General features: G+C 43.7%; 1 protein-coding gene across 6 annotated transcripts in view; it reads right to left on the reverse strand.

Moving 5' to 3' along the window:
• Positions 1-18,460, reverse strand: part of srrm3 (serine/arginine repetitive matrix 3) — a 310,487-nt gene that overhangs the window by 113,265 nt on the left and 178,762 nt on the right. Inside the window, exon 1 of one of the 6 annotated variants that reach the window (XM_069884951.1) lies at positions 2,335-2,374. The exons of 4 other annotated variants lie outside the window; for them this stretch is intronic. The gene's annotated coding sequence lies outside the window, so the exon portion shown is untranslated. Of the gene's footprint in view, positions 1-1,786; positions 2,148-2,334; positions 2,375-18,460 lie in introns of those variants that run through there. One more of the 6 variants, XM_069884952.1, reaches the window with a different exon arrangement.

Here is an 18,460-nt window from a genome sequence, read left to right on the forward strand (position 1 = left end):
TAAAATAATAAAACTGGATTAAACTCCCGGGCAAAGGTTTTGCAGAAAACTCAAGTTTATTTGTCATCCAATTTTATTGGTACAACTCGACGAAACAGTGTTCTCTGATCCATGGTGCAGAACAGTGCAATATATGCGTACAGACACAATGTACACTCAGATGGCACAGTGCACATATATTAAGATGAATATTCTTGGTAAATACTAGTCTCAGAGAGTTGTTTTAGCAGTCACTCGACAGTCTCTCTGCCTGCAGGAAGCATTTAATGCTAAGAGGGTACCACTTTAAGAGGGTACCACTTTAAGAGGGTGCCACTTTAAGAGGGTGCCACTTTAAGAGGGTGCCACTTTCATAGGAAGAATAGAATATTGTTTCTGGAGGATACAGAATGCTACAACAGAGAGAAATGTGGGTTTTGTCCTTTGTGAGACCCAAACATTTAGCATCCATGTAGAGCACGTAAATGGATGCAGTTTAAAAGTGGGGCAGTCTGTACTGGACATTGGTGAAGTCATATCTGAATCTCTGCAAATGGGGTTATTTTTCTTATGTGTATTCACACTGAAGGCAATTCAGGGAAAGTTAACTAGGTTGAAACTCAAAAGGCCATTGATGGTGGAATCTAAAGCAAAGGCAAACAATTTGTTGAGCAAGTTAACAGGTTAAGCAGGGGAAAGGAATTGCCAATTTTTAAACTGTGACCCTATATCTGAAGCTAAATTGACCTCAGTAACTAACTTGGTTCCAGTAATGAAGGAGTTGTCTTACAGTTTATCAGATTTGGCCTATATCCTTTGGAGTTTAGAAGAATGAGAGGCAATGTTATTGAAACACAAGATTCTAATGGGGCTTGATAAGGTAGATGCCAAGAAGATATTGCCGCTCATGGCAAAGTCTCAAGCCAGTGGGCAAAGTTTCAGAATCATCGTTTCAGAGGGTAATAAATTTATGAAATTCTCTATTCCATTGTTTTGTGGAGTCAATAAGAAATAGAGATTTGTGGTCTTTAGGGGAGTCGAGATCTTGGGGAAGAAGCAAATAAGTAAAAGTTACCTTTATCAAGGAAACGACTGAATGGTCAACCGGACTCGAACAGTCATGTGGTTCACTAACATTTATTATGGGCTCCCAAACAATGCAAATGTGACTAGAATCTTTACTTGCTTCACAAATCTGACAGCAGATTTTCAATATTTACAAGACATTTTGAAATATGTCTCAGGAGAGTTCAGACTTAACAGAAATATAAAATATTAGCCTGTGATCAAACACAATCAAAAAGTAGTGTTTATGCTACTTTAAACTCTAACATGTATGTCCACAGATTGTTGCCTGAGGGAACAATAATAAAACATTCAAATGTTAAATTAAGAAAATATTCACCACAAGGGAAGGGGTGTTGTTGTGGAAAAAGAATTTAACCTGACGGAGGGAACACATGAATTGATGTAGCAGTCAAGTCTGCAGCAATTAATAAAAATAAACAATGCTCAGTAATGACCATTGCCTTGCTTTTACTTGCTGGAAGCCCATTGCCACTGTATCAATAGCTATTGAAAGAGATTAAGTAAATTAGATAGATCAGATACTATATATTGTCATCTGATAAAACTGTAATTGCCTTTAGTCTCCCATAAGGCAAAGATTCGCCATTAGCATTGCCCGGTTCCTCTTACAGCCAGAGAAACAAGTCCCCTCAGAGTATTCATGTGTTAGCGCTCCCACAGCGTCTGCAGCTGCACAGACTCCTATTCAGTTTAAACCTCCGGCAACTTGAGACCAAACCTCTGGAGGAACCTTCAGTGCCCAGGTCCATTCGGGAGCTCTTCTTGCCCTTAGCAGCATTGTGAATCTCTGGTTCGCATGCGCCAGTTTCTGGCAGCCCACAGCCAGGTGTGAGCCTGCATGTTGCCATCAAACCACAGCCGGCGTTTCAGCCACAGAGCACCTCTATAGTCTGCCACCATGGTCACTGTCCTTAGGGTCATCTCCTCTGCTTCTCCTTCTCAACGAGGCATGTTCCCCCCCGGGCCAATCTGCTGCTCCCCCAGAGTCTGCAACCCGACTGTTGCTGAACACGGGTGCTGCCATCTTGGGTCTGCTGGATTTTCAATAAAACACCTCCAGCTGCTTTATCAGGCCACTTGAAGCCCGTAAAGAGCTGACAGCAGCAGGACTGGGCAGTAGGACCCTGCGGATAAGTGCTGTGTCTCCCAGGGTCCGCACCAGCAGTAGCACTGGCAGTGCTGCCATTTTTTCCCCTCTGCAACTATAAAGTCTGCACACATTCCATTGGAAAGATATGCCAAAGTAACACTGAAAATGTTTCTTACACAATGAAACATTACCAGAAAATCCCATGATAATTAAGAGGCAGTGATGACTCATGCTGTGAATGACACATAATGCCTCTTTTATCACCATGGTATTTCTATTTATAGGTACTGATCTTCAATGAGACAGCTAGAGAGCCTAATATGCCAATGCAAAAAAAAGATCTCTCGCTGCAGGTAATAATTTGACATTGGTGTCCTCCCTTTTTGTCCCTCAGTACCTACATGGCAATTCTGTCTCCAGCTGTAAAAATTCAGTATTTCCTTATGACATTGACTCTAATTGCCGAAACCGTAATTGTATTCAATTAGTTGACACTTAAACAGAAATGTGTTTCATGTACATGGATAAGGTTGCATGAAAAACATTATTCTCGTCAGCATTTCAATTTTTAAATGCAAATTTTAAATGTAGACACACAGCACGGTAACAGGTCCTTTCGGCCCACAAGCCCGTGCTGCCCAATTACACCCAATTGACCTACAACCCCCCACCCCCATCCCCAGGACATTCTGAATGATGGTTAAAAAAAACAGAGCCCCTGTGGAAACCCCACACAGACACGGGGAGAACATACAAACCCCTTACAGGCAGTGCGGGATTCGAACCCCGGTCCCGATTGCTGGCGCTGTACTGGCATTGAGCTGACCGCGACTCCAACTGACTTCAATCTTTACAGGAACTTGCATAAATACATTGGAACAATTATCTAAGAACATTGCAGAATGAACTCAATGTGGCTATGTCACGGTGGATACTACACATTGAATGGCTACTCCTTTTGTGCAGACATGCACGGGACCTCTTCGAGATGTTAGCTCTTAAAAATTGAAAAAGGAGAAAGCTGTTCAACATCCAACACTCCAACACCTAACATTACACCTAACATCCAACATTAGACTCCAACACCTAAATTACTGAAACCTCAATGGCAGAGCTGCAGTACGCAGACAAATTCTGCATTTGTACACATTCAAAAGACCAAGGTCCAAACTAGTAGCGACATTTCCATTTGCTTTTGTTAAAGGACAGGCCTTAACATCAACACAGGCCATTTACCAACTTGGACTAATGCTAATGGGTGCTTAAAAAGGGACACCAAAAATCCAGAAAGTGGTTCGTACACAGTGGTGCATGAAGTGCTGTAGTCTTCAGACTTAGGTACGTGAGTGAGCTCCAGTGAGGTAGTGATGGCAGTGAGAGGATCTGAGCAACGTCCGATTCCTGGACTTTGGTTCAAGGGCATGACATATGTGGCAGTAAGTTACCTTGACACTTTTGCAGTTTAAATCCAGCAGACCAACAAAGATCGAGACAGGTTTAAAAAACTGAAGGCTCTGCAGCAGTTTAGACAGTGATTGGTCACTACAATCAGGTGGTTAAATCTACTATTTTATTATAACAGTTCATAAAGGTAAACTAAAGACGTCAAGAAAAAAATAAAGGGGAAGATTCTATATTGTAGTAAGTAGAATTTTGAGTGAAGTAACTTCTCTAAGATAATATAACCATTACAGCCAATTCAACCTTTCTAGTCCATCCCGAAAAACCTTCTCCCACCTCATCCCATTGACCCACACCCAGCCAATAACTTTCCATACCTCTCTCATCCATATATCTATCCAACTTTTCCTTAAATGTTAAAATCAAGCCCACATCTACCATGTTGACTGGAAGCTCATTCTACACTCCCACTACCCTCTGAGTGAAGAAATTCCCCCTCATGTTTCTTTTAAACTCTTCCCCCTTCAATCTCAATCCATGTCCTCTTGTTTGAATCTCCCCCACTCTCAATGGAAAAAACCCTATCCATTTTGACTCTATCTGTCCCCCTCATAATTTTAAATATCTCTATCAAATCACCCCTCAATCTTCTACACTCCAGGGAATAAAGTCCTAGCCTGTTTAACCTTTTCCTGTAAATGAAACCCAGGCAACATTTTGTAAATCTTCTCTAGACTTTCTCTATTTTGTTGATAACTTTCCTATAATTCAGTGATCAAAACATGACATCCCAACTCCTGTACTCAAAACTGATTTATGAAGGCCAATATACCAAAAGCTTTCTTCACCACCCTATCTACATGTGGCACCACTTTCAAGGAATTATGTACCAGAATTCCTAAATCCCTTTGTTCTACTGCACTCCTCAATTGTCGACCATTTAACATGTTTGACCTTTGCTGATTAGTCCGACCAAAATGTAGCATATCACGCTTATCAGTATTAAACTCCATCTGCCATCTTTCTGCCCATTCTCTCCCTTATCCCACTGCAAGCTTTGAACCTTCCTCACTGTCCACACCACCAACCTTTGTATCATCTGCATACTTACTAATCCAATTTACAAGACAAACAACAATGGACCCAGTACTGATCCCTGAGGCACTCCACTAGTCACCAGCCTCCAAACTGACAAACAATTTTCCACCACTACTCTCTGGCATCTCCCATCCAACCATTGCTGAATCCAGTTCACTACTTCAATATTAATACCTAATGATTGAACCTTCCTCACTAACCTCTTATGCAGAACCTTGTCAAAGGCCTTACTAAAATCCATATGGACAACATCCACAGCTTTCCCCTTGTCAACCTTGGTAACCGACATGAAAAATTTGATAAGATTTGTTATACATTATCTACTCCACACAGAACCACGTTGACAACTCCTCATCAGTCCCTGTCAATCTAAATAATTGTATATTCCATCTCTAAGACACTCTCCATTAATTTACCTTCTACTGACATCAGACTCACAGGTCTATAATTACCCGATTTACTTTTAGAACCATTTTTAAACAGTGGAACAACATGAGCTACCCTCAAAATCCTCCGGCACCTTCTCTGTGGCTAATGACATTTTAAGTATTTCTTTCAGACCCCCCACTATTTCTACACTATTCTCCCTCAGGGTCCTAGCGAATATCTTGTCAGAACCCGGAGATTTATCCACCTTGATTCTCTTTAAAATAGCCTGTACTATCTCCTCATTAATTTGTATATTCTCCATGACCTTACTACCAGATTTCCTTTCTTCATCTGGCTCAATATTCCTTTCCTTAGTGAACACTGAAGAAAAGAAATCATTTAAAATTTCCCCCATCTCTTCTGACTCCTCACATTCCCTACCCCTCTGATCTTCAAGGGGCCCAATTTTATCCCTCACTATTCTTTTGGTTTTAATGTACCTGTAAGAAACCCTTTGGATTTATTTTTACCTTGCCAGTCAAAGCAGCCTCATGTCCCTTTTAGCCTTTCTAATTTCTTTCTTAAGATTTTTTTGTTTTATAAACACACTCTTTATGTTCGTCAAGCACCTCATTTATTCCCTACTATCTATACCTGTTGAACACATCCCTCAATCCAAATTCCCAATATCCCTTCAAAACCAAGACTCCCCATATTTCCTAACCAGACCAACTCTGGGCTCTCAAAATTTCCCCTTTGAATATCCTCCATTTATCTGCTACATCCTTCCCAGGAAATGAATTATCTCAATCCACACCCTCTAAATCCTTTTGCATCTCCTCAAAATGAGCCTTGTTCCAATCAAGAATCTCAACCTTAGGCCCAGCCCTATCCTTCACCATAATGAACCCAAAAGTAATAGTATTATAATCACTAGACTCAATGTGCTTGCCAACACACACCTCTGTCACCTGATCTATCTCGTTCCCTAATAGGGGATCAAATACAGCCCCCTCTCTAGTCGGTTCTTCTATGTATTGATTTAGAAACTTTCTTCAACAAATTTGACAAACTCCAACCCATCCAGCCCTTTTACAGGATGGGCGTCCCAGTCAATGTGTGGAAAGATAAAATCTCCTACAATCACCACCTTATATTTATTACACATATCTGCTATCTCCTTACAAATTTGCTCCTCTAATTCCCTCTGTCCATTAGGGGGTCTATAATACATCCCCATTAGCATTTTCATGCCTTTCCCATTCCTCACTTCCACCCAAATAGCCTCACTGGATGATCTGCATTCTCTAATTTAGGAGATAAATATGGAGCTCAGAAGCTAGGTGTGTTCCTCCTCTGCAATGCCGAGAGTTATGTTGAGACTTCTTTGGGACACGTGTGCTGGAAACGTGTCCAAATGTAGCTACTGATTAACACAGTCTAGAGCAGTCTGTCATGGAACTCTCCAAACAGACAGCATTGACATTAAACTTTCCAAATTTCCATTACCCCCCACCCTCCCCGGTCTCTCTCTTTCCCCATCTCTCTGCCACCTTTCCTCCAGCTCCCCAAACACCTCCCCTTCCTTTTCCAATCAGGCACTACCCTCCCCCCACCGTCTATCACTTCTCAGCTTTTTTCTCTTATACCCTCACCCTTATATCCATCTATTATCTGTTAGCCCAGGGGTTATCAACCTTTCTCTTTCCACTCACATACCACTTTAAGTATTCCCTATGCCATAGGTGCTCTGTGATTAGTCAGGGATGTGAGTGGGAAGAAAAAAAGGTTGAGAACCACTGTGCTTCTCCCCCTTCCTTCCTTCTCTCCTCTTCCCTCCTTTCCCTACATTTATTTCCTACAGTTGCTGTGCGACCTGCTGAGTTACTCCAGCACATTTGTGTATTGCACTTGACCCCAGCATCTGCAGACTTTCTTGTTTAACACAAACATCTACTTCCTTTGCTCCACTCTCTGACTTCACGTTCAAGTCCTCCAGCCCAGGTCTCATATTATGCCCTACCCTGGATTTAGACGTGGCCACGTGGCATATTTTCAAACATTCAAAACAGAGCCCGTCAATATCATCCATTTGGATGAACTAGAATTTCGAGGCTTTTATTCTTTCACCCTGCAATTTTAAAGAACTTCTTAAGTGTTTATTAAGGTTTGCAGAAAACTTCCTCTCTCTTTCTCTCCCCCCACCCCTTCCATTCTGTGCACAGAATGAATTATAGATTTCACCACACCCTACTCCCCACACCTATTAAATTGGATCATGGACAGCTATATCCTGGCAACAACCGAACACCATATGGGAGCTAGTTAGAGGTTCACAAGCAAATAGCTCATGAAGGATTCAATGGTCTCTTCACCCGTCAGAGTTCCAATGTTCTGCTCCTCTCAATCCTGCCAGGACTGAACAAAGAAGTGATCGTGCAGTCCTGACGGATCTAAATTTAAAATCCTTTTCCCAAATTTCTGTGAATAGATAATAGAACATAAATTTTAAAACATGGCAGCAAGCAGCAGCTGAATCTCACAACATATTTTTAAAAATTCAGTTATAATGGAGACAGCTATTTTTTGGCCACTTTTTAAATACACACCACAATTAATCTATGACAAAATAATAGCAATATAATTAATTCATACAAATTGCTCATGTGTTTATATACTTAATAGCATACAAGGTTAATTGAATAACAGGTGTCCTCTATTAGAATATTTCATCCTGCATCTTTGAAATTTAATCACAATGAAATCGCTCAGTCAAAGGACCTTATTTTGAGCAAGCAAAGGTTGTACATCCTGACTGAAGTTAAACAAAAACAATCCCTGTGTACCATAGGTTTACACATGTTATATGTGTATTTTACAAAGCAGATACCCCCTGCGCATTACATGTGCGCGTGCGCTATACGAGAATATTTTTACATGATGAAAGAATGTGCACAATTAATAGCAGGTGTGGGAAAGTCGAACCGGCAATTTATAGCGAGAGTGGAAATATTAGCAGCAGCACTGAAAGAATACGCACAATTAATTGCGGCCGTGGGAAAGACGTGGTGGCGATTTATAATGAGCATGGGGATATTATAGCGAGTATGAGAATATAATAGCAGCAATGAAAGAACTGGCACAATTTCTAGCGGCTGTGGGAAATTTTGATCTTGGGAATATTTCTCTGTACTGAATGCCATGGTACTATAAACAGGACATTCTGGCTAGGGCACTGCACCTTATCAATGTTAATTGCCCAGACCCATGCCTGAGGGAGGTGTGCCTCTTGATTTGAGACATTACCATTAAAATCAAACTTAACTCAGAAGTTTATCTTCGATCTATCTAATTGATTCTATATAATGGATGATTGACACTTCTGAGGGAAGTTGATTGGGTGTTAATTGCGGGAGATTAACTGTGGCAGATCCTTAGTTTGTGCTTTGTCTCTGTCCAATTTAAATGCAAATTACTATATTGCCAGTCAGAAAATATGTATATGTGCACATGTGTGTGTGTGTGTGTGTGTGTGTGTGTGTGTGTGTGTGTGTGTGTGTGCGCGTGCGTGCGTGCGTGCGTGCGTGCGTGCGTGCGTGCGTGCGTGATACAATTTTTTTTTAAAAACACAATTTATGATTTTCTGCGTATTATATCTTTTTTTTCTTTCTTTGGCTTGGCTTCACGGATGAAGATTTATGGAGGGGTATGTCCACGTCTGCTGCAGGCTCGTTGGTGACTGCAAATCCGATGTGGGACAGGCAGGCACGGTTGCAGCGGTTGCAAGGGAAAATTGGTTGGTTGGGGTTGGGTGTTGGGTTTTTCCTCCTTTGTCTTTTGTCGGTGAGGTGGGCTCTGCGGTCTTGTTCAAAGGAGGTTGCTGCCCGCCGAACAGTGAGGCGCCAAGATGCACGGTTGGAGGCGATATCAGCCCACTGGTGGTGGTCAATGTGGCAGACACCAAGAGATTTCTTTAAGTCCTTGTACCTCTTCTTTGGTGCACCTCTGTCTCGGTGGCTAGTGGAGAGCTCGCCAAAGAACACGATCTTGGGAAGGCGATGGTCCTCCATCCTGGAGACGTGACCCACCCAGCGCAGTTGGGTCTTCAGCAGCATGGATTCGATGCTTGCGGACTCTGCCAGCTCGAGTACTTCGATGTTGGTGATGAAGTCACTCCAATGAATGTTGAGGATGGAGCGGCGACAGCGCTGATGGAAGCGTTCTAAGAGCCGTAGGTGATGCCAGTGTGGCTTTCGTGCAAACAGAGGAACTACTGACATGGTCTTTGCCCTCAGACAGCTCCAAGAAAAGTGCAGAGAACAAAACAAAGGACTTTACATCACCTTTGTTGATCTCACCAAAGCCTTTGTCACCATGAGCAGGAAAGAGCTTTGGCAAATACTAGAGCGCCTCGGATGCCCCCCCCCAAGTTCCTCAACATGGTTATCCAACTGCACGAAAACCAACAAGGTCGGGTCAGATACAGCAATGAGCTCTCCGAACCCTTCTCCATTGACAACGATGTGAAGCAAGGCTGCGTCCTCGCACCAACCCTCTTTACTATCTTCTTCAGCATGATGCTGAAACAAGCCATGAAAGACCTCAACAATGAAGACACTGTTTACATCAGGTACCGCACGGATGGCAGTCTCTTCAATCTGAGGCGCCTGCAAGCTCACACCAGGACACAAGAGCAACTTGTCCGTGAACTACTCTTTGTAGATGATGCTGCTTTAGTTGCCCATTCAGAGCCAGCTCTCCAGCACATGACGTCCTGTTTTGCGGAACCTGCCAAAATGTTTGGCCTGGAAGTCAGCCTGAAGAAAACTGAGGTCCTCCATCAGCCAGCTCCCCACCGTGACCACCATCCCCCCCCACATCTCCATCGGGCACACAGAACTCAATACGGTCAACCAGTTTACCTACCTCGGCTGCACCATTTCATCTGATGCAAGGATCGACAACGAGATAGACAACAGACTCGCCAAGGCAAATAGCGCCTTTGGAAGACTACACAAAATAGTCTGGAATAACAACCACCTGAAGAAACACTCAAAGATCAGTGTGTACAGAGCCATTGTCATACCCATGCTCCTGTTCGGCTCTGAATCATGGGTCCTCTACCGGCATCACCTACGGCTCCTAGAATGCTTCCATCAGCGCTGTCTCCGTATTATATGTGTGCGCGCATTATATGAGTGAAAACACGGTACTAGCCAAAATCTAGTAAACACACCAAAATACTGGAGAAATTCAGCCAATCTATTCAGCAATCACAGTGTCTGCAGCCTATCGTGTATCTCACTAGTCAAGGTCTGTGTATTAGGAATCCTTCATTAAAGTTTCAACAGCATTTGTAAGGAGGTAGCTCCATAATGACAACTTCAGCAAGTTCTATGTTGGGTCTTGTATTCAATTCAATGTATTCTTGTCATGTGACAGATACTTGGGCCATTTTCAAGCCATCTCCAAACCATGTTTGGCTTGGGAATTTTAAATGGGTCCACACCCCTACCTCCGTTTCAAAATGTCATTCTTATGGATTCACTTCAGCTTTCAGCATCTGATTAATTTTGATTGGTTTTGCAACCTTGGTCATGAACCAAAGGTAAATATCATAAACTCAGAACTACTGATTGTTACATCAGTCTCTCGAACATAATTTTACGTTATCTTTTAAACTCCAAGAACGATTTTTATCAGGGCAGATGGCAAAGTAAACATTTTGAAAATCTTGAACTCACGGGCACCATTTTAACAGCTGCAGCTTAGGCAGAAATTCACTCCGAGGTGGTAGATTTTTCACTGAGCTTCGCCTTCATTTTGTCAAGGATTTTAAAAAATTTACTATTGAAGGTTGTAACAAAATAATGGTCTTCTGAACACCTGGGGAAAAAAAAGATTTCCACAACCTCCAGCACTTCAGGCAAACATGACCAGAGGTCAAAATGAGGGCTGTTCACAGATGACCACAAAATGATCATCTGTTTGGTTCAGTGTGCAGAAAATATTTACCAGGATGTTGCCTGGATTGGAAAATAATTCTTATGAGGCAAGGTGGGCCTTTTCTCTTTGGAGTGAAGAAGGATGAGAGGAGACTTAATAGAGGTCTAGAAGATTATGAGAGGCATAGCTAAGGTCAACAGCCCAGGGCTTTTCCCCAGGGCAGGAATAGAACTTCAGGGGAGATACCAGGGGTAAGTTTTTTTTTTTTACACTGAGTAATGGATGCCTGGAATGCCTTGCCAGGGGTGATGGTGGAGGCTGAAACATTTGGGGCATTTAAGAGACTCTGAGGACAGGCACATGGATGAAAGTAAAATAGAGGGTTACAAGGTAGGAAGGGTTTAGTATTTTTTTTGGTAAGCCTACAACTGGATTCTAGACTTCCTAATGAAAAGACCACAATCTGTTCAGGTTGGTAGTAGAACATTGAACACCATCACATTGAGCATTGGCGCATCTTAGGACCATGTGCTCAGCTCACTCCTGTTCACACTCCTGACTCACGACTGCATCACCAGATCCAGCTACAACAGAGTCATCGAGCTTGCAGATGACACAACAGTCGTTGGCCTCATCAGCAACAACGATGAAGAGGTGAAAAATCTCATGATATGGTGCGAGAGTAACACCCTGATTCTCAACGTGGACAAGATGAAGGAGATGATTGTGAACTTCTGGAAGACCAGGAATGATCATCCTCCACTATACGTCAACAACTCTGTAGTTGGGAGAGTGGAGAGCACAAAGTTCCTTGGAGTTCACTTAACTAGTGACCTATGTGGACACTCAACATCTCCTCAGTCAGGAAGAAGGAACAGTGACTGCATATCTTGAGAAGACTGAAGCGGGCAAGTCTACCGGCCACCATCATGTCAACCCTCTACAGGAGCTCTATCGAGAGTGTCCTGGCTGGCTGCATCACAGTGTGGTATGGTTGCTGAAGAGAAATAGATGGGAGGTCAATATACAGGACCATAAGAGAGGATCACTGGAATTTCCCTCTCACCCCCCCCCCCCCCCCACCCACCCAATCAATGTGATCTACCAGGATCATTATCTGAATAAGGCATGCAAAATCATTGAGAACCCCTTCCATCCCGCACACAGCATCTTACAGCTGCTCCCGTCAGCGAAGAGATACAGGATACAGCAGGTTGAGGAACAGCTTCTTCCCACAGGCAGTGAGAATGCTGAACAGCCAGAGAAACTGCACGCATTAACTATCCGAGACTCTCATATTCATGAAACAATTTTTATTTCTACATATGAATACTTGTCCTGCATATGTATTGTTTGTCTGTATATGTGTAATGTCTGGTTGTGTATTTTGTACCGAGGACTGGAGAACACTGTTTCGTCGGGTTGTACTTGTGCAATCAGATGAGAATAAACTTGACTCGACTTGAATATGTACGTCAGCACAACATCGAGGGTCGAAGGGCCTTTACTGTGCTGCAGGGTTCTATGTTTAGAAGATAAATTCTCAGTACCCTTAATCCAAAATATCATGGTGATATCAAGAACATAAAAAACATTACTGGAGGGACTCAGTGGATATGGCAGCCTCTGTGGTGGCAAAGGGACAATGGACACTTTGGGCCAAGGGCATGCATCATGACTGAGAGTGTAAAGAGGAGACAGTCAATATAAGGTGAGGGGAAAAAGGCAAAGTGGGAGCTGGAAAGAGACAGGTGGGTCCAGATGAGAATGTGTTTTGGACTGATGGAGTTAAGTAGGAGACCAAAGACTGGAGTGACAAAGGCTGAGAGGTGACAATGGATACAACAAAGGGTGCATATTACCGCATCTGATAAGGGATTAGGTAAACAAACCCTTCCATTCCTTTCTCCTATCAGAAGGCCTTTTCACACTGGAGTGTAAAATGATGGTTCCCAGGAAATTTTCCTGGGAACCCTCCTGTGAACCTCTGGTGTGTAAAATTTGGCTTGGGAATTTTAAACCGGTCCACAACCCTACCTCAGGATATTTTACCGGATGACCCTCTCCCTGCGGTATGAAAAGGCAAATGGCCAAGCAGGGGAAGCCTTGTGCTGCATCACATAGGCGATTAAAATTAAAATTGACAGATTCATACCTCCTGACAACAGGAGGACGCTTCGGCTCATCGCAATGGCAGCACAATGTGAAATGAACGGTTGCCCTCGTGCAGCTGGAGCCGATCTGTAGTTCTCAGAGCGATTCCAGCTGCAGGAAGAATTATGGGAAACAAAGTTGGCCATTCATCTCGCATTGCACCGCAGTCTCAATGTGCCAAAACAGCCCCGAAGTGCAGGGACTTGTGGAAGGGGGTGGGTGCAGCCTGTGGGTGGGTGACTGACCAACAGAGAGACGGCCTGGGGGGGGGGGGGGGGGGTGGGAGGGAGCGAGTGAGCGGGCGGACTGGTGATCCTTGACTTCCTCATTGGTATCCTCCTCACTGACGATCAACACAGGCACACACCAAGGATGCGTGCTTAGCCCACTGCTCTACTTACTCTACACCTACGACTGGCCAGGCCCAATTCCAATGCTATCTACAAATTTGCCGATGATACTATGGTTGTCAGCAGAATCACAACTGGCAATGAGGGAGCGAAGAAGAGGGAGTGAGATAGATCAGCTCCTTGAGTAGTGTGACGACAACAACGTTATCAAAACCAAGGAGATGATTGTGGACTTCAGGAGGAAGTCAGAAGAACCAAAATCAGTCTTTATTGAGGGCCTAATGACTGAGAGGGTCAAGAGCTTCAAATTCCTGAATGTTTGCATCTCCGAGGATCTGTCCTAGAGCCTCCACGTCGATGCAATCATGAAGAAGGTTCGCCAGCAGCTATACATTATGAGATGCTTGAGGTGATTCGGTGTGCCACCCAAGATTCCTGAAAACTTCTACAGGAGCACCATGGAGAGCATTCTGGCAGGTTGCATCACTATCTGATATGCTCAGGACAAGAAAAAACTGCAGACAGTTGTTAATTCAGCCTGTGACAACACAGGCACCAGTCTTCACTCCATTGAGGACATCTACATGAGCCTCTATCCTCAAGGACCCCCAGCACCCAGGCCATGCCCTCTTCACTCTGCTATCATCAGGTAAAAGGTGCAGGAGTCTGAAAACCAGCACTCAGCGGCACAAGATCAGCTTCTTCCCCGCTGCCGTCAGATTCTTGGATAATCAATGAATCAAAGGCACTGCCGTACTTTCACTTTTATAAGGTGGTTTATATGAATGTTTGTAATGTGACGCTGCAGCAAAAACAACAAATTTCATGACTTCTCAATGACAACAATTTCTGATTCTGAAATTATTCTCATCACCGATCTTTATCTTAACTCTCTCTCCCCAACTTAGCATCACAATCCTTCATGACCTTGCCCAATAGACACCTCAATTTTAGTATTTTTCACGATCTTCCACCTCAAAGCATCTCAGCAGGTAAGAAAAGTTCCACTACTTTGCAAATCCATGTTTAAAATTCCAAATTCCCAGTTCTGAACACCCCACTGAAAGAAAGAGTTCTACATTATCTGCCTTGCAAATATTTCAGCAATTTCCTTTGTACTTTAATGATTCTAGGGCTCTAAGATTTAGCCTACTTTGTATATCAGCTGACCCACTGGTGCACCTCAGGTCTGTGTGCTCAGCCCACCCCTGTTCACGCTACTGACCCACGACTGCATCACCAGATCCAGCTCCAACAGTGTCGTCAAGTTGGCAGATGACACAAAGGTCGTCAGCCACATCAACAAGAACGATGAGTCGCACTACAGAGGCGGAAAATCTCGTGAAATGGTGTGAGAGTAAGAACCTGAGTCTCAATGTGGAGAAGATGAAGGAGATGATCGTGGAGTTCAGGAGGACCAGGAATGCCCACCCTCTACTACACATCAACAACTCTGTAGTAGAGAGAGTGGAGAGCACTAAGTTCTTTGGAGTTCACTTAACTAGTGACCTATTGTGGACACTCAGCATCTCCTCGCTCATCAGGTAGGTGGAAGAGTGACTGCACTTCGTGAGAAGACTGAAGTGGGCAAGGTTACTGGCCACCATTATGTCAACATTCTATAAGAGCTCCATTGAGAGCGTTCCGCCAGACTGCAGTACAGTGAGATATGGTTGCTGCAGGGAAATGGATCAGAGGTCAATTCAATCCACAGGACCACAAGAGTAGCAGAGAGGATGATTGGCGTCTCCCTTCCCCCTCCCCGTCCCACCCCACATCAGCACAATCTACCAGAATCATTGTCTGAAGAGGGCGTGCAAAATCATTGAGGACACCTTCCATCTTTCAGCTGCTCCCATCGGAGTATCAGAACCAGCACCAGCAGGACTAAGGAACTGCTTCTTTCCACGGGCAGTGAGAACGCTGAATGACCAGAGGAACTGTTCTCATATGTAAAAAAACAACAATATTTATTTATTTGTGCGGATGAAAGATTTGTCCTGCATATATATTATTTGTCCCTATGTATGCTATGTCTGATTGTGCGTCTGCATGTTTCACACTGAGGACCAGAGGACGCTGCTCTGTCAGGTTCTACTTGTTCAATCAGATGACAATAAACTTGACTTGATTATGACAACGTTGAAAAACTATCTTTACACCACAGATAGGACTGGTGGATTCACAGAAGCAAGCCATGTAAGATGGAGGTCTGATTGCATTCTCTCCAGTATGAGAGTTGGTAGTTTCTCTGCCATTACAAACAAGATGGGAAATAGGTCAACCTGTGCTGTATCACTTCCCACCAAAAAGCTACACTCTCTTTCTAATTAAAGATGACCATCTGTCAGGTCTCATGACATCTGCAGTGAAACGATTGGAAAGGATAAGTATTTCAGAAGAAGGAAGAATGTGTTTTGTGCAAATGAAACAAAACAGCAGGTGATCAGGTTTAAAATGGTTCTGAAATTTGAACTCAAGTCCAGGAGCAAATTCAGCTTTCAGACAATGACACAGGCTCAGAAACGTTTCATCATATTAGTGCTTTGGCTGCAAGAGAAGCCATTTGAATTCCACTAAGGCAATTTGGTGGAAACATCCACACTGAGGATCTATCACCACGATAACTATTTATTCTTAACCCACAAGGGGTGCCAAAGTACCAGCTATTTAAAAATTGTTTCCTTTGTATTCCACCGAACACACAATTGAATACAGCAGGTATTTTTTAGTGCTCAGAATGAGAAGTTAAATTCTTCTTCCTCAGTACCTTCAGATTCAGGAGTAGAGAAGCTGTGATTCACACAATCACTCACTCACTCATTCATTCCTGAGTCACTTAACTCCATTTAAGCCTTCCCGGGGCAGCAAACTGCACTCGGCGATTGCCAATTCATTCTTTTATATTGTGTTGACTGAGGAGTTGACCACAGGAGGGCAGCGGTTTCACAAGGAAGTGGACGAGATGCAAACTCTCGTTACGAGGAGCAAAGATGGGGAATGGGAATCTTCAAAGATGCTTGCATGACACGAGCCAGTGGATGCAAAACAACTCAATGACCATAATGCGGCTGGCGTTGCAGTTAGCGCGACGCTGTTACAGCACCAGTGATCGGGACCGGGGTTTGCATCAGGCGCTGTCTGTAGGGAGTTTGAACGCTCTCCCCGCGTCTGCGAGGGTTTTCCCTGGGGGCTCCAGTTTCTTCCCACCGTTCAAAACGTACTGTGGGTTGTAGGTCAACTGGGTGTAAATGGGCGGTGCCGACTCGTGGGCTGAAATAGCCTGTAACCATGCTCTATGTCTGCACTTACTTTGAAATTTAATTTAAAATAATACCTCCCTTTCATCAGGAACCTTCCATCAAGATCGGTTTCTTAAAAGAATAGGTGAAAACATGACTGTGCATGCGGGCTCAAGAAGTGAGAGCAGGAGTAGGCCATCTGACCTGTCGGGTCTGCCCTTCCATTCAATACGATCATGACTGATCTGCCATAGACTCCCCTCCACACACACCCATTCCCAATGGCTCTTCATACCTTCATTCCTCAAAATCCTATCTGTTCCAAATACATTCAATGAGGCAGCCTCTGCTGCTTCCATGGGCAGAGAATTCTACAGATTGATTATGAAAACTATATTTTAAATCTATTCTCCCAAATCTTGAGGCTGTTTCTCCTCGGACTATTCTCACCTGTCAATGGAAACAACCTCCTCGCTTCTATCTTATCTGTTTCTTTCATAATTATATTCCATATAGACTCATTTAATCGTGGCATTTAAGACCGCTCTTGACCTCGTCAGTACGTGCGCCATTTGCGTCATCGGGAGCTTGGATGGGTGGGGCCAGGTGGAAAGTCCAACAGGAGTCCAGGGCGAGGATCTGCGGTCGGGAGATCGGATGGGCAGGCAGCTGGGATGTTGGATGAATGGGCAGCCGGGGCAAGGATTCACTGTTAGATGCTCGAATGGGGGTGGGGGGGGGGGTGTTGGTCAGGGCCAAAAATAGAAGGGGGGGGGTTGATTTATACGGGTCATACAAAAACACTCAATTTTTGGGCCAAAAAATTGATGGGTTGACTATTACACAAAATTGATGATTACACAAGTACATACGGTACTTGACTCTCTAAGATCTCCCGACATTCTCGAAAGTCCCAGGTGACTCATTTGCTCCTCTTCCTTTCTAGAATCAAGCTGGTGAACCTCCTCTGCATCACCTCCAAAGCCGCACATACATTCTCCGTTCTCTGTCCCTTCGCTTTCCCCCTGTCTTCTTTCCCCTAGCTCTCCACCCCCTTCCCTCTCCGTCCACAGAGCCATCCATCCCACCCTAGTCCACCTATTACTTCCTGCCTTTGGGTCCGTGCTCCTCCCCCTACCATTTTGTTTGGGCACCTGGTGACATTTTTTCATAACCTTGGCGAAGGGCGAAACGTCAGTTCTGTATCTTTGCCTTTGCTATATGAAGTACTCTGTTTGAGCAGCTGAGTTTCTCCAGCGTTGTGTTTTTACATCTTTTCTTGAGTAAGGAGATGAGAACTACCCACAGTACTGTAGGTGTGGGCTTAGTATCACCAGCAGAAACCCCCTGCTCTTAAATTCAATCCTTCCAGCAATGATGGCCAACATATTATTTACCTTCTTGACTACCTTCTGCACCTGCAGATTAACTTTTTTGCTATTCATGCTCTCTCAGCATAACAAGTAATCTAAGTAGATGAATAAAGGGACAAGAAAGACCTTGTAAAGGCTTTAAATAAAAATATATGAAGAAATAGTTCAGTTTCACAACATGACAACCACGTCAGTGGTCTTTACCAATCAACTTCTCTGGGTAGCTCACAGATATGTTTCTGTGTGTGGGTAAAAGAAACAACACTTCAGCATAAGCTAGTCTGGCAAAACGATCAAATTACATCATTACACTATTCTGCATGACTTCACTTTTATCCTTCTTGCATTAAATAAAAACTTTCAAAAGTC

Source organism: Narcine bancroftii, chromosome 6 (genome assembly GCF_036971445.1).
Source record: "Narcine bancroftii isolate sNarBan1 chromosome 6, sNarBan1.hap1, whole genome shotgun sequence".
In the NCBI taxonomy this organism is placed as follows: Eukaryota; Metazoa; Chordata; class Chondrichthyes; order Torpediniformes; family Narcinidae; genus Narcine; species Narcine bancroftii.